Source organism: Canis lupus, chromosome 34 (assembly GCF_003254725.2).
Source record: "Canis lupus dingo isolate Sandy chromosome 34, ASM325472v2, whole genome shotgun sequence".
NCBI lineage: Eukaryota > Metazoa > Chordata > Mammalia > Carnivora > Canidae > Canis > Canis lupus.
The window spans coordinates 19460907-19477708 of record NC_064276.1 but is presented as its reverse complement, the minus strand read 5'-3'; the positions used below and the strand labels follow the sequence as shown (position 1 = coordinate 19477708).

Below are 16802 nucleotides of genomic sequence, written 5' to 3'. Positions count from 1 at the left end.
GACACCATGATGCGGGTGGAAGGAAGAAGATTCAGTAGGATATTACCCTTAAAAGATCAAAAGGGAAGGCACAAGCACCTTAGCCAGCAAGCTAGACCTCCCCACCCTGCCTCTGCAGGCACTGCTGTGGGATTAGTCCAAGTACAAGCACCGAAATTCATTTCCTGGCTGACTCTGAGCAAGTCGAGGAACCTGCTTCAGCCTTTGATGCCTTCCTTACCTGCTAAACGGAGGTGATAATGGTATCTGCCACATGGGGAAGTTGTGAAAATCATAGGGAATGCAAGTGATGGCCCAACCCAGGCCCACCACTTCCTGCCTTATGTGCTCTCCTCCAGGAACACCAACCTGCTAGTGGTCCCCCCACACCTTTGCTCCCACAGCTCCTTCTCCTCCAAATACCCTTTCCCTGGAGGGCTAAAAGCTACTGCCCTCCGAGACCCAGCTTAGGGGGTCACCTACTCCAGAAAGCTTTCCCAACCATGCTGTACCTTCTTCCTTGCTTCATGATATTTTTCATACAGTTTTGTAACTATCATCTGCATGCCCTCCTCCAACTAAGCTCCTGAAGAACAGAACTGTGGGAATGTCTGGGTCTCTGTTCTAAAAATGTACATTGTACAAGGGCTATGGCAGGCATTCAATGTTTGTTGAATGAACGAACAAAGCAAGGCCTCCGAAAAGAGGAAGAGGGTGACATGGGAGGTCTGTCTGCCACTAATTTCCAAGGCCCTGCTTGTTACACTGAATACATGTGGGCACGTTATCTACAACACATGCTCTTTATGTAAATATTCCCAATGCCTAGCACAACAACTAGCACATAATAGGCACTCAAAAAATATTTGATGAATAAATTAATGTTGAATAAACTTTAAAAGAGAAGAAATTGTTTAAGAACAACAGGTGCAAGATAAGCCCTTAACAATGTCTTTATTGAGTTGCATTTAAAAGCTAAAAGCATGGAAGGCACCCACCAATCTGTGGCCATACTCACCACTAGTGTGTTTATTCCCAGTCATAACAGATAATGAATCAGGTGGGTATCCTAGCTTTAAAAGGCAAGCAAAAAATAAATAAATAAAGGCCAAACCAGGCTTGACGCAAACAACTTTTACCAAAAAGGGGAATGAGCAAATGCTATCCACACATGACTGTCCCACGAATTCTTTCCCTCATATGTTCTCAGGGGAATGATAGAAAACTTCCATCAGCCCCTCTAGGGAGAATTTCAGCCAAGCTCCCAGTGAAACTAAGGGTGAGACCACTTCTCAGATTCAAAGGACTTAGAATTATTAGCAGTAGAAAAATCCTGTAACTTAACACAGAGAAAAAGCTATGCCCCATGCCAGCCTCAGTCCTTAGCAGCAGTGAACCTTTGGGTGAGTCTCTACCCCTCTCTGAAGCTCAGCCTTCTCATCTGCAAAATGGAGCTACTGATACCCAGACATGGAGTGTGGCTGTGAGGACTGCATGTATGAGAGAACATATAGTGTTTCATCAGGGCCAAGAGCACAGCAAAAGCCCAGAACACAGTGAACTTGCCAGGTCGCCCTCACAAGACTCCACTAAAGCTTAACTCCAAGAGGCTCTTCCTTTTCCGCCGACGGAAAAGGACGACGAGCATTATATATGGCTGGTACTGTCAACTCTAGCCCGGAGGACCTTCAAGAGGTTGCAAAGGGTAGAGTGTTGCTAAAATTAAAGCTGAATGACGTCTCAGCACTGCTAGGGAAACCAGGAGATGGATGCAAATTTAGAAAGACTGTAATAAAAAAAAAAATTTACAATCAACCTCCTGGGACATGTAGTTCTTTTCTGGTTGCCAGATTTCCTGGTCATCTAAAGTGTATGTGATATATTTATTACTGTGGAAATAATTTATGAATATAAAGTCAGGTAGAGCTGCAGCCAAGGACAGAACAGGAGGAGGGTTGCCAAGATCCAGGGAAACAACGTGTAAGCCTCCCTGGAAGGCGTCTGTTCGATGCCACCTGCACAAAACAGGTGAGACCTGCTCCGGGTCCTTCCTATGGAACTTGCCCCAACCCTGCAGCCCTACTTTGCCTCTTTCTGCTTCTTGCCCCACGGTCCTAGACTCCCAAAGTTGGAAGGGGCTTCGCAGGCATCTAGGTCAACTCACCAGCCAAGCCCCAATCCTCTGATGGCCAACAAGGTCATGTGCGACGTTGGCTCCAGTACTCCCACGACCTGCCCCGGGACGTTGCCTGCTCCACAGCTGGCCAAGTGGGCTCTGTAGGGTCCTTCCAGTCTGCCACCCTGCAACATCTGCCCCAACCTGCGCTGGTCCTCCCCTCCCCAACAACCGCTCTGCGTGCTTGGTAGCCTTTTTCCATAGGAAGAAGGTGCCTTTAATTATCTCCTGCAGCCAAGAACATCCAGTTTCCACATTTATCCCACCTCCGATACAGAAGACACCTCTGTCTTCTAAGTGGCCCGTCTCCGGGTGCGCTGCATTTTCCCACGATCTGCATCGGAGCCAAGGAACACTCCAGAAGGGTCTGATCAAGCAGAAAGGGCAGAGAGCCCCGGTGCACTCCCTCCTCTAGGCCTGGCATCAAATGCCCCCTCCTTCCCTCTCCCCCCTCGATCCCCATCCCTCCAGTTCTAGTCGCCCTCCCCACTCCCTGCATGCCCCCACCCCCTACACACACACACACACACACACACACACACACACACACACACACGGGGTCTCCTCGGGCCCTGGGAACAGAAACAAACTTGGCAGTGCCAGGGACAGTGCAAGGAGGAGGAGACGGTGATGACGCAGCTCAGTGTCTTGCCCTTGCAGCCTAGGGCACCCAAACAGCCAGGCTATCTCCAAAAATAACCCCATCCAAACAGTCAACCTCTTAGTAATTTCCCGGGAGCCCTTCGTTCCAGCTTTCCAGGGTGTGGTCCCCAGTATCCCTGTGCCCATTTCCCTCACCACCCTTTCCAGAGCTTAATGGATTGGCTTCATTTAACCAGTGACATCTCCAACCTTTGTCCCATAAGTTGAGGGTCTAAATACAGTTCGAAATACGTTTTTATGGAACATTTTTATGGTTCAGTAAACATCCCAATATAGAGCATAATGTAGCTATGAAAAAGAAAAAGCATCTGTATACGCTGATAGGGAAAGATCTTCAGTACATATAGTACAGTGGAAAAGGCAGGTTTGTCATGGATGGGCGGAATGAGATGGAATCTATTCACTGATTCTTTTTCTTTTTTTAAAGATTTTATTTATTTATTCATGAGAGGCACACACACAGAGAGAGAGAGAGAGAGAAACAGACTCCACACAGGGAGCTCGATGTGGGATTCGATCCCAGGACTCCAGGGTCATACCCTGGGCCAAAGGCAGGCGCTAAACCGCTGAGCCACCCAGGGATCCCCCACACGGATTCTATTCATAACCATGAATACACACATAAATGTACATACCAAAGGGGCTGAAGGACCCACAAAATACAAAGAGTAGTCACTTCAGAGAGAAGTGGGATTGTGGAATATGGCAAAAGGTGAGGGGGTTAATGTTTTACCCTGTTTGAATATTCTAAGAGGAAACAGGTTTCATTTACTGTGTGTATGAAGAAGCCCCCTGACCTTAGGGATATATTTCTCCTTTTGTCATCGAGCATCTCAGAGCTGGAAGTGGCCTGGAGAGCTCAGAGTTGGGTCCCTCAGGAGGGGTGACATGCACCTTGCCTAACATATAGCTAGCTAGTGACAGCCGGAGACCACAAGCCAAAGCACTAGGCATAGTGCTGACATAGTGGCACCCCAAGAGGATTAAAGAGAGGGCTTCAACTTAATTACTAAAACAAATCAACTTTCTTCTTTTAGTTGAGTCAGAAATTCCTACTTGGAGGAACAGCCAGATAGAAGAAACCAAGCTCATCACACCTGGAGGAAAAGGGGTCCCAGACAGGGCCCGTCACTCAGGCACAGCCAGCAGGCCCTACCTTTCCCGGGCCTCCGTGCACCCATCTGTGAGTCAGAGGGAAAAGCTGAGTGGAAGGGAACAAGGAGAGATTCACGGGCATGGGGTGCAGTGTGCGGCAGGGGCTCCCCTGAAGCAGTCGCCACCTCCTCAGGATGAGACTGGCAGCAACACTCCCTGAATGCGTCTCTGGTGGTGGGGCCACCAGGCTGTGACCTCGCTGCCACAGGGAAACTGCCTCTCGGGAAGGGAAGGCTGGTTCAAGCCTGACTCCGTGACCTAACGTGGAGCTGCTTGGGCTATCATATGGATTACCTCATTCAGTACTTGCCAAACGTTTGTGAGTGTGCTCGAGGAAATTCACAAGTCACATGCCAAGCGCAGACAATTGGCAAAAGGTGGGGACACTCTGCAAAATTAGGCCTCCCGACTCTAAATTCAGAGTTCTTTCTATCCTGTCAGTGTGGGATGAAGCAGCCAGGGCGTCCTCACTTGAGCAGTAAAACTCCAGAAGTTCTACAGTTGGCACCCCCCCCCCCCCGTCACACACACACACACACACACACACACACACACACACACACACACAGAGTCCCATAACAGTCACAGCAGACACTGGCTCTAAGAGCAGCACCACTCAATGCCTCAAATATGCATCATGCTGATAAGGTATCTGCGATGTGCTTCAAAGTCATGTGGGGCTATAGATCAGCTCTAAGTTGTGATAATTGTTGAAGATAAGTGATTGTTTACAGGGGTTTATTACACCATTCTTTCTACTTTGGCATATTTGAAATTGTCCATAAGAAGACTTTTTGGGGTGCCAGGGTGGCTCAGTCCGTTAAGTGTCTGACTCTTGATCTCCAAGATCTTGATCTTGGTCATGAGTTTGAACTTCAAATTGGGCTTCACACCGGGCATAGTGCCTACTTAAAAAAAAAATAAAAATAAAAAAAAAATAAAAGAAGAAGAAGAAGAGGAAGAAGGAGACTTTTTTATAATGCATCATGCAAGTGATCATTTCCTTCTCAATTTGTCACCTAGTAGGCGTTCCATTTCAATGAACTTTCTGCTTCCCTCAGCACAGAAAACCACACAATGGCCTGCTCTCATGTTAAGAAAAAATACGGCCACGGTTTCTGCAAGTTGTGAAAAATCTCGACAATAATAGCCATCACTTAGTGAGTCCTTCCTGTGTACCTGTCACTGCACTGGACCCTTTAGCTATGATTTCATTTAATCCTTACAGCGGCCCAGTGAAGTAAGGGCTGTGCTGCCCATTTTATAGAGAAGGACACTGAAGTTCAGTGAGCTTAACTAGCTTGTCCAGGTCTACACCCGTGATAAATGATGAGCAAGAATTCAAATCCTTCATCACAAGAAAAAAAAATTCTATACGTGTGGTGGTGGATTTTTTTTTTTTTTTTTTAAGATTTTTAAATTTAGGGCAGCCCAGGTGGCTCAGAGGTTTAGCACCGCCTTCCGCCTGGGGCCTGAACCTGGAGACTGGGAATTGAGTCCCATGTCGGGCTCCCCGTGTGGAGCCTGCTTCTCCTTCTGCCTATGTTTCTGCCTCTCTCTCTTTCTCTCTCTCTCTCTCTCTCTGTGTGTGTGTGTGTGTGTCAGGAATAAATAAATAAAATCTTAAAAAAAATTTTTTAAATTTATGTATGAGAGAGAGTGGGGGAGGGGGAGAAGCAGAGGGAAAGGGACAAACAGAGTCTGTGCTGAGCATAGAACCTGACTCCAGCCTCGATCTCATGACCTTGCGATCATGACCTGAGCTGAGACCAAGAGTCAGATGCTTAGCTGACGGAGTCACCCAGGTACTCCTTAACTAGACTTATTGTGGTGATCATCTCACAATATACACAAATATCAAATCACTAAGTTGTATGCATGAAACTAATACAATGTTGTATATCAGTTACACCTCAGTAAAAACGAATCAAATCCTGAATTACTTGTGCTCTAAACTTCTACTGCTCCCCCAATACGTAATACTTTAGCACTTGGAAGACTTCATATGTAATTGGGACTGAACCTATGAAGGGTTTTTTTTTTTTAAGATTTTATTTGTTTGAGGGGATAGGGGCAGAAGGACAAGTAGACTCCTCACCAAGCAGGGAGCATGGAGCTGAGCTCTTTTGATCTCAGGGTCCTGAGATCAAGACCTGAGGCCAAAGTCAAATGCTTAACCAACTGAACCACATAGGCATCCCTATAAAGTTTTTAAATGATCATATCCTTTAAAATGTGACCCAGTTATTTTAACCTTAGCATTTTATCCTATGGAAAGTACCTTGAAATATAAACAGAGATTTATTCACAAGCATGTTAATCACAGCATCAATTACCATATGGCAAATTAGAAGTGGCTGGGGTAACCCCATCCCAGAAACCTTCCTAATGCTTCCTCTGTGCTCCCGTAGTACCCTGAACCAGTCTCTTGCTCCCCAGTGTCCTCCCCTGGACCATGAGTTTCTTTAAAGCTGAGTTCTTCTCATATATCTTTGGTTTAGAGTGAGCACTAGAATACATGAGGACTGAATTAGTAAATGACCATGGAGTTGCTTACTTAATACCCACAGAAACTGTTCAAGTTGTTTGGAGGTCACAAGAGTAGGACTAGAACCCAAGGTCACATGCAGGGCCCTTCTCCCTCCACCTTAGACTTTAAACTTTTTCTAAAATAACAAGTAACATAAAAATGGCTGGAGTTTGGGGGCGCCTCGGTGGCTCAGTCAGTTAATTGGCCGACTCTTGGTTTTGGCTCAGGTCATGATTTCAGGGTGGTACCCACATCAGGCTGGATGCGAAGCCTGCTTAAGATTCTCTCTCCCTCTACCCCCACATGTGCTCGCTCGCTCTCTTAAAAAAAAAATAGCTGGAGTTTGAATGCTCGAAGCAGATTGAGATAGAAGGAGGATGTTGGAGGCTCCTCCCTCCACAGGCACTCGCTGAAATATCACTGAAGTGATCAGAGCCCTTGGGCCACGTGACCTCAGATGTGCTGAGCAGCGGATACGGGTGATGAATGAAAAATGTAGCTTTGATGCTGATGTCAACCATGACATGTGTATCTGAGAAGGTTGAGCAAGAAAGGCAAGTGATAATGCACATACAGCATGTTCTCAACCATTTAGAGAAAACAAATCCATTAGGAAAAAAAAAAAAGAACAGAGGGAAAATTGCCAAATGTTAACAGTGGTTACCTTTGAATAATGGAATCTTTTTCTGTTTCTCTATACTTTTTTGTACTTTCCAAATTGTCCTCCATGGGCATACCTGATTTTCATAATCTGAACAATAAATAAAATTTAAGTCACCAAATGGATTCTGAAGGCTACCCTGAACCCTACCCATTACCGTAGTAATGACTTGAAACTGAATCGCTATGTTACTGTTACAGCTAAGATTAGAAAGAATCCATCAATTGGAACCAGAACGACATCATGTAGTTTCAGTATACATGCATACAAGCGAGAAAAAGGTGTTTTTCCCCAACTCGGCTTTTACTGAACAAATCACTGATACCAGGTCTAAGCAAATTCTCAGTATTATAATGTTCCAGAAGATTACTACAAATGTCACTAATGAACTATTCTTGTCATTTTTTAATGAAACCACATCCTCACACTGGTAGAAAGTTACATTCTCTTTGAAGCCTTCCCTCTTCTACTGGCTCATTTACCACCTGCTCTTGGTTTGACTCATGAAGAAAAGGGCAACCCCTCCCCACCCCCACAGGTCAATATTGAGATGAATTAGATCTATTTTCTGTGGGTTTCTGAGGACAATCTCTAAAAGGGAGATCCAAATGTGTTCTGAGCAAGAGTGACAGGGCACAGAATGGATCTGCCTCTTTGTAACTACAGGTCAGCAAAGGATCCCACCCCTAGCCTGCCTGCTTACCAGTAAATACGAAATGGATGAATGGAATCACTTCAGATTGCACAACCTGGGCATGAACGTTATAGTTTCCCTTTTTGTTTGTTTTTTTTACTAGGTTTATTTACCTTAGAATCACATATGCCTCACAACCACTCACGGCCCCTTTACAATTTGGCAGACATTCATACCTCTTTGCTAACTAGGTAGGGCCTCCTATTTTAAGCAGGGTCTCCTATTTTACCCTGTGGGGTTACTCTCCCACCAACATTCTCTACCACCTACAAAGCCGGTGAGTACCCAAGCCTGCCAAGAGGTCTGAGCGGTCATAAGCATGCGTCACATGACTTGATACCCAAAACAAGTCCAGGAGACACAGACCCAATCTTCCCCTCACATTATCCAATCATATCCTCACAGAACACAGGAGAGAAGGGTTGACTCAAACCCGCTCCTCTGATTCTAAGGCGTAAGCATCTTCCATCCCACTAGCACAGTCTGTGCAGACACTGGGCAGGAAGGACGATCAGTGCACTTCCTAAGGAAGGAAACTGCAGCCGCTAAGTGGGGTCTCTGTTTTCTGGCTTCTTGTTGTCTTTTGCTTTAGGATTATGCTCAAGGCAGCTCCCTGCTGGGAAAGCAAGCAATAGACAGGGAAACACGGAGGAGGCCAGGACCAGGGTAAAGTAAATGCTAACTATGATGATAACGTGATGATAACCATAATCTTCTTTACCATAGCTACCACAGGGATCCAGGGCTTTGTTTAATAACCAATACCTATTTAAATCCTTAAGGAACTCATTCTCTGACTTAGAGGGTGTTGTTATAACAACCATCATAACTTTGACTTTACTCTGGGGTGCCAACAACTCATTTGATGCAACAGTTTTCCTTTTACACAAAAAGAAACACTAAAAGCAGACACCTGGCTGCATGTCCTGGGGCAAGTGATTTCTCCTCTTTGGGGCTCACTTTTCCCATCTGGAAAAGAAAAGGGTCTGGCCAAATGATTTCTGAAGTTCCTTAGGCGAGCATCCTGATAAGAAAACTATACTCCCAGGCCCTGTGGAATGACCACAAACACGAAACCCTCCAGAACCCCTAAGAAAAGAAACAAGTGTAACCAGGAGATAACAGGGACAGGACATGAGCTCTGGGGAAACCCGGACTCGAAGTGGTTTTTTGGTTTGGGTTTTTTTTTTTTTTTTTTTTGGTTTTCCAACTTTCCCACTGCCAAATATAAAAATAGGCAGCTAACTTCCACAGAACTCTCAAAAAGAATTTAATTAAATAAAATCAATGAAAACAATGCTTTGTTCTCCCACAAGTGGCTCAGGAGTAGCCCCCTTAAGAAACACTTTCTTCCCTGCGGGGCTGATGTCAACAGCCCCATGCTTAGACCCAAACAAAGACCTCCTGGCACAGGGATGAGAGGCGAAAACATCTAAGTCTCCACAGTTGGCCCCATTCCAATCTGAGGGCAAAGGGGCAGCGGGTAGAGAAAAATAACTAACCTTATGAAAGGCTAGGAGGAGAGTCAAGAATTATTAAATCTATTTTTTCTCAAATGAATAAAACACTCTTGAAAGGGATAATGGAAGGGTGCAGCTTTCAATCTGAATTACTTTCTTTGTTTAACTCTGTTCTGCCTATGGCCACTGACTTTTGACCACAGAATCCTGGTTTTGCCTTCCGTGGCTGGCAAGGCTGGGAGGGGCAGTATGGGAGTTGGGAGACCCATACTCAAACCCTGTTTCCGATTTCACTTGTCTTAAACTCAGATAAGCGGCTGCACCTTCCAGGTCTCCATTTCCTGCTTGTAAAACAAGAGGGTTCACCAGATGCCCCTCTAGATCCGCAGGAACAGTGGGTTAGGGATGATGGCCCTCGGGTTCTCCCCAGGGCCGGGCTGAACCCCCATAGGTACCGGCAGCCCCACCGAGCACGGAGCACCGTCTGGCAGGGGTGCCTCCACTCCCGCACACCCACCACCCCCACTCCCCCACTCCCACAACCCGAGGGGCTCACCTCTGCACCAACACCCTCACCTAAGAGGCCAGTTCGCCCTCCCTCCCACGTCCCCACTGCCAGAACAGGTCTGATGAACTAAACCTGCCAAGCTGAGCAGAGCATGTGTGTAAGCAAAGAAAAAGCAAAACCAGCAAGAGCCCTCTCTTATCAGGACCTCAGAATTTCGCTCAAACTGATAGAACTGAAAGATGCGAGCGTCCCTACCCAGAACAGGAGGCCTCGGCGAGCCTCGCTTGTAAAAACACCTAAGAAGCCCCGAGCCTAAAGGGGCCGAGGACACCCGGGCTGGCTCTTCGCAAGGAAGGGACCAACGAGGCTCAGCGCAAGCAGAAGGCCGAGGAGACGAGCCCGCGCCGCCGCCGCCGCTGCCTCCCGGGGCGCTCGCTCTCTCCCTCCGCGGGCCGAGGCTCGCGGTCTCCCCCCGGGGCCGTCGCCCGAGGGCAGGGCCAAGGCGGCGCTGGGCTCCGTCCTGCCTCCGGGCGGGACCCGCGGACCCTTAATTCGACCCTGGTCCCGACGCGCGGTGGGGGCGACGGGCGGTCCGGGTCACATCAAGGGACGCGTCGCGGCCGGGGCAGGTCTTGGCCTGGGGTGAGCTTTCCGTAACTGCTTTCGCGTTTCGCTTTCCCCTTTCTTTGGAGGGCCGAGGGCGCCTCTCCGGTGTCTCCGCGGCCCTCCCGCAAGCGGCGCCCCCAGCGCGGCTCGCTGCCCCGGGCTCCGCAGGGCGGCCCTCGCAGGGGGACCCCCGGGGGGTCCCCGGCCTGGGCGCACGTGCGACTTGTGGCGCCTGAGCCCCCGCCCCCGCCCCCGCCGCAGGCCTCAGTTTCCCGGTCTGTAAGGCCAGAGCCGGAAGCCGCGGGGGGCGGAGTCTGCGAGGCGTCCCACACCTGACCCGGGGCGCGGCGGAGAAGCGGGGCTCCCGGGGGCCGAGCGCACGTGGGTTTGTTGTGGGTCCGCAGGCTGGCGGAGCCGGGGGGAAGCAGGGCGGTCCCCGGCCGGGACACACACGCGCGCACACGCACGCACACCCCGGCCCGCCAGCGAGACCGCTCAGGCGGCGCTGGGCACCGGCTCCGAGCGCCCCGGGCGCGCCCCGCGCCCCGCCACCCCGCGCCTCCCCGCGCCTCCCCGCGCCCAGGGCTCCGCTCCCCTCCCGCGCCCCGCGCCCCGCGCCCCGCCACGCCGCGCCCCACCCCGCGCCAAGGGCCCCGCTCCCCTCCCGCGCCCCGCTCCCCTCCCGCGCCCCGCGCCCCGCCACCCCGCGCCTCCCCGCGTCCCGGGCTCCGCTCCCCTCCCCGCCCCGCGCCCCTCTCGCGCCCCTCCCGCCGCCCGCCTCCCCTCCCGCGCCCCGCCGCCCGCCCCCGCCCGGCCCGGGCCCCGCGGCCGCCCTGCGCACCCGACTCACCCGCTGCGGCCGCTCCGCCCGCTCCGCGCCCTCGCCCTCGCCGGCCGGCGGCCGCTCCTTTTGTTAGCGCCGGGCAGTGCCCCAGGCGTCCTCGCCAGCCCGGCCCGGCCCCGCGCTCCCCTCCCCCAGGTGCCGCCCGACTCGCGCCCCGCGGCCGCAGGGGAGCCGGGCAGCTGCGAGCCGGGCGCCGGGTCCGGCGGGAGGGGCTGCTGGGACGGGGGGGGCCGGGGCGGAGGGTGGAGGGGCCCGCGAGGGAGGGGGAAGAGCGCGGCGGAGGGGCGGGGGAAGCGGCGGCCTCCGTTATGCAAATAGTCGGGCCGACGGGGTGGGTCCCCGGTCACACGGCGCCGCGAGCCCCCTGGCGTGGCCCTGGGGGGGGGGCTAGGAAGCGGGCCTCGGGGCTAGGGGTGCCGGGTGAGCGCAGCGCGGGGTGCCGGGACCCTGCCTCGGGCTGGGGAGGTCGGCGCAGGGACGGGGGAGGGGCGAGGCCTGCGCGGGGACCCCGGGGCTCGCTCCCCGCCGCGCCCCGCAGGTCCCCGACGGGTTGGTCCTAACCAGCGCGAACTATAAATCCTGGCTCTGCTACCGACCGGCTGCGTGACCCTGAGCGAGTCGCTTTACCTCTCGGAACTATTGTCACGTAGAATATGAAGCCACGAGATCCCTTTCACGGGGTTTGACAAGAACCTGCCGACGTCGGGCGTGGCGCGTCCCGGGCGCTGTGGAACCCCGCAGACAGAAGGGAACGTGGGCCGGGAGCTGCCTGCGGGCTGGGGCGCGAGGCCTGAGGTCGGGGGGCGGGGGGAGGCCGCGGGGTGCTTTCCTTTCACAGAGGCTGATCTGGGGCTGCGCGGGGAAGGCCAGAGGAAACCGCAGGTTGAGCAAGCGTCGCCGCTCTATACACACTAACCATCCCTGCCGCCTCTCCAGTCCCCTAGAAAGAAGGGTGTGACTCCCAACAGCAGTCATCATCACCCAAGTGGATTCTGGGCACCCACTTGGCACCAGGCTCTGTGCTGGAGGGAAGGGAGGAGTGGAAGGTAGGCTGGGTCCCCTGGGGACACGATGTACCGTGGGTGAAGCCCAGACACAGAACTCCCTCTCTCTCCAGATCGAGGTGACCACTCCCCACCACCAACTTGAGAAAGGGGAGCTCACATCCTCCTCTCAACCCCATCACCCTTCTTCCAAATCTTGCTTCCTTCTTTCCCAGATCCCTGCCCCCTTCTCGGCTGCTGAGGAGCGTTACTGCTCAGTACAGAGCTCCAGGTGGAGGAGGTGTCAAGCAGGGTGAATTCAAATCTCCATGACCCACTCGCTGTGTATTGGTTGGAGTTCCTCAACCTCTGAATCCCTTTGAACCCCTTTCCTCTTCTGTATCATGGAGATATTAATGACAGTGTTGTTCTCACGATTATGTGAAACCATCTCTAGGAAGCATTTAGCCTAGTATCTGGCATATAGAAGGTGCTCATAACAGTATAATGTATGAGTGAATAAGTGCAAATAGGCAAACTCAGAAGACTGTTTCTGGGAGGATGCCATATTGAAGATTTCAGACTTTATTCTCAGAAAATTGGAAACTCTTAAAAAGATTTTATGCAGGGGCATGGCATGCATCCTTGTGTTTTATGCTGATTTTTCTGACAGCTTACTGGAAAATGGATGGCAGGAGCAGAGACTGCGAGCACAGAGCACAGGGACCAGCTTGCAAGCTGCCATCAGGGGAGACATAATAGGAGCTGAGGCAATGACAGCAGGAATGAACAAAAGACATGCAAATAATACCCACCATTTGGGGAGTAAAAGCGCTTTGCCTTATTATATCGTCTCTCCTTGTTGTAAGATATGCGATGGTGTTAGCCCCATTGTATGCATGAGAAAATTGAAGTCCAAGAAAAATTGAAGAGCTAGAATTTGAATCCTCTTCCACATTAATGGAAAGCCTTAATCATTTCCTTCCTCCGTATCACTTTTGTGTCAACACAACTTAAGTACCAACAACAACTGAGCCCTTCATAGTCTCAGTCAAAAGAACATGCGACTCTTGAGCGGGGAGCTGGTGAGTTTGAGCCCCGCGAGTATAGACTATAGAGATTACTAAAAATAAATAAATAAACTTAAAAAAAAAAAAAAAAGAAACGAAGAACAAGAAACAGGGGAGAGGCTTTTTTCTAGAAGGTTCTCCAGGGCCCACCCCACAGTACTCTTTACAAGGAGAATTACAGCCAAATGATGGAAGAAGCTCACTCTGGATTCTTACAGAATCCTGGTGACCAGAAAGGACATGAAAAGCCCAAGAAGTTTCTGGGGCTATGAGGCAGATGGGCAGGCAGGTGGGGAGGTAGCTCTGGGAGATGTCCAGGGTGGGAGCATCTGTGGAGCCATTCCCCTTGGGGGCCACTCCCTCCAGGTTGCAGCTGGGGCCTTCCAACCTGTCAGCGAGAAGCAGGAGGCACGTGGTCCTGTCTGGAAGGCTTCCCCAGATATTGTCTCTGGCGCTCCTACCTTGACAGACTATTTTTCTTTAAAGTACAGGAATCTAACTTCCCTCTGGACACTATCTCCAGCTCCCCCCCCCCCCACCATGAACTCAGTCTCTGCTTATGAATAATACTTTAGGTAATGCCTTTCTTGGTCATTGTTTTAGGCAGATGACCAGCTAAAACAAAAAACGCCCTACTTTATAACCTTCATTTGCAACAATCCACTCACAGACAGTATTTTCATAGCACTCCTGAATTGGAGGTGGTGCTATTACGCAGTCTTGTAGAGACGAAAGAAAGCACAGGCGGTTGAAAATATCCTCCCAAACCCTTCTTCCTCATCCCACTCTAGATGCTCACATAGAACCTTCAGCGGCCCCCACGGTTCTTTTCTGCACACCTTCAGTACCCATTGTCCAAGATAAGGGTGGGCTCAGGGTGACAGGAACTGCCCTGTGGTCTGTCTGCACCCCCTACCTTGGGTCTCAGTGCCCTCAGCTTCAAGGATAAAGATACCAAACAGAAGCCAAGTCTATGGAACCCAAGTCAGAAAACAGGAATAGAGCAGCACCATCTCTAAAAGAACCACACTAGGGGGCAGAGGCTGGACACTAGAGAGAGGCCTCCTGGGAGGACCACAGCCACAAGGTGGTAGGGAAATGGCTGCCCCAACTGCGCCTGGTACAGCAAGCAGTGACCTTGTGGCCCCAAGACCTCAGAGTATGATCCGGGCATAGTGTGAGCAGGCATGGTCAGAGAAATGGACATATTGTGTGGGCACAGGTGTCGTTGGACTGCGCTTCACCCAAACAACTTCACTGTCCAGCCCTGTCCTAGGAGATATGAGGAGAAACCAAGTCTCAATTCACAAATCATTTCTGTTTTGGTAAAATATCTTTTGGCTCATAAAGAGTAATAATTGCCATGTACTGAACATCTTCTATGTGCAAGACAATCTATGTGCGTGTTCTCATTTAATCCTCACTTGGGGAAGGGGGTATCATTCTAGAACCCTGGTGCACCTAAGTCCTCTTATGCTACCCCTCTTGTTCTTGCCTCAAGGCCACTCTTAGCATGAAATTAATGTACGGGAGGCAAGGGGATGGCTACAAATCTCACTGCAAGAACATTAAAAAGTGAGAGAGGTCTTTCCTGCAGGTTTCTTAAGGAGACCGCATGGTGTCACACCAAACGTCAAGACGCAAGGCTTCCTAGATATCTGCTTACAACATCCCTTTCTTTGATGTTCTACTCCCGACATCACCTTCAGAGTTCTCCACCTGCCTCCTCAGCATCCCTCACCCTCCCATTGTTTCTCCAGCTGCCTCCCACCTCTCAAGTCCTACCCTCTGGAGGTCTCCCTTAGTTTGAACCAGCCTCTCTCAGTGATTCCAAAAGGTATGAAAAAAAAGAGTGGGAAGCTACAAAACAATAAGACAATGCACATGAATATAGATCTTTACATTTACAAGTGGCTTGCATAGGCATTACCCCACTCGAGGTCTTTTCGGACTCACAGCAGCCTGTGAGGTGTGGGTATGGCTCCTTATCATCCCCACCCACAGATGACAAAACTGAGACTCAAAGGTAAAGCAAGTTGCCTAACTTCCATCACTGGGTATTGAGCCATGTCCTGAAACCAAGGCCTCCTTCATACCACATGTGGCTCAAGGCTGCAAAAGCCTGAAGGAGCGCATCAAGCTGTCAGTAATAATTCACAGGCTGCTGGGAACTGCTGCCCTGGTGCTCCGGGGCAGGACTCAGAAGCTATGCCCAGGAGACCACATTCCCCAGCAATGCAAGGAAGTGCAGGGGCAAAGGGACTCAGAAACCAAAGATGCTTGTCATAAATTCTCTCAAAAAGATCTAGGAAATTGGCTTCTCTCGAGGGACTCCTATCAAAACCAAAGTGGAAGCTGCCTCCTGAGTATTTATTACTTGAGGATGACCTTCAGAACCACCCACAGTGATGGTCAGGCTTTGTGCAAGACGCTGTGTGGGCCAAGGAAAGGTCTCTGAAACGAACAAATGTTTTGAGGGGAAAAGAATCAGTGTCTGATGCCTGTTGGTGATTTTGCCCAAACCTGCCTCTGTAGGGCCTCCGGTTTTTAAAAGGCTATTTTTAATAGTTGTTTTCTAATTTTACAGATTAAGTTTGCCTTAGGAAATTTAGGAAAGTCAGACAAGTCTAAAGAAGCAAGGGGGAAATACCGTCAGCCCAGCTGCTACAGGTAGAATTAACCTTTGGCCTGTTTTCTTCTAGTTATTTGCTATATGTTTTCCTACAATTTTCCGTAGTGGAGATCATAAGATGTTTAATGATATCCAGCTTCTCTCCCCCATGCAGAGGATAGCATAAGCATTTCCTATATGTATGTCGTAATAAATTTTTTCATTCACGTCAGCCCTTATTAGATGCCAGGCAAACACTCTCAGGCAAGTTGTTACGGTTTGTTGCACCATTTGTTGGCTGTCGGAGGGACAAGTTAGGGACTCAGAGTAGTTACTGACTCTGGAGTCAGGCTGCCTGGGTTTGAATCCTGATTCTGCTACATCCTAGTTGCGTGGCCTCGGACAGGTTCATTAACCTCTCTGGCTCCACCTCCTAACCTATAAAATGAGGATAGTGGTATCTACCTCACCAAGTGGTTCTAAAGATGAAATGAGTTAATTACATGAAAAGTGCTTAGAATAAGAGATGTCACAGTAAGCACTAAGTAGGAGCTATTAGCAATATATGCTGTATGTGGTAGCGTCATAAATTATTCAACTCTTCTCCTGCAGCTGGACATTAAGGCTGCTTTCAATTTTTCCACTATTATAAATAATCCTATAAACCATTGACTGCATGCATCAGGGAAGAAAAGGCAGATTGAAAGTCTGCTGTGAAAATATTTGAATGCCAAGATAAGGCATTATGAATTAAGAAATTCGGGATAGGGATCCCTGGGTGGCCCAACAGTTTAGCGCCTGCCTTCGGCCCAGGGTGTGATCCTGGAGACCCCGGATCGAGTCCCATGTCGGGCTCCCTGCA

At 50.2% G+C, this 16802-nt stretch overlaps 1 protein-coding gene and 1 long non-coding RNA gene across 5 annotated transcripts in view; one reads left to right on the top strand and one right to left on the bottom strand.

The window, feature by feature from the left end:
• ST6GAL1 (ST6 beta-galactoside alpha-2,6-sialyltransferase 1) overlaps nt 1-12044 on the bottom strand; it is a 121056-nt gene extending 109012 nt beyond the window's left edge. For 2 of the 4 annotated variants that reach the window (XM_035710142.2, XM_025451511.3), the window contains exon 1: nt 11283-11479. The gene's annotated coding sequence lies outside the window, so the exon portion shown is untranslated. Of the gene's footprint in view, nt 1-11282; nt 11480-11903 lie in introns of those variants that run through there. The other 2 variants (XM_035710141.2, XM_035710153.2) reach the window with 2 other exon arrangements.
• Nucleotides 10284-14702, top strand: LOC125754281 (uncharacterized). Its single transcript, XR_007408063.1, has 2 exons — nt 10284-10468; nt 12213-14702. It is a non-coding gene; the product is annotated as an uncharacterized LOC125754281 (long non-coding RNA).
• The last annotated feature ends 2100 nt before the right edge of the window (nt 14703-16802 follow it).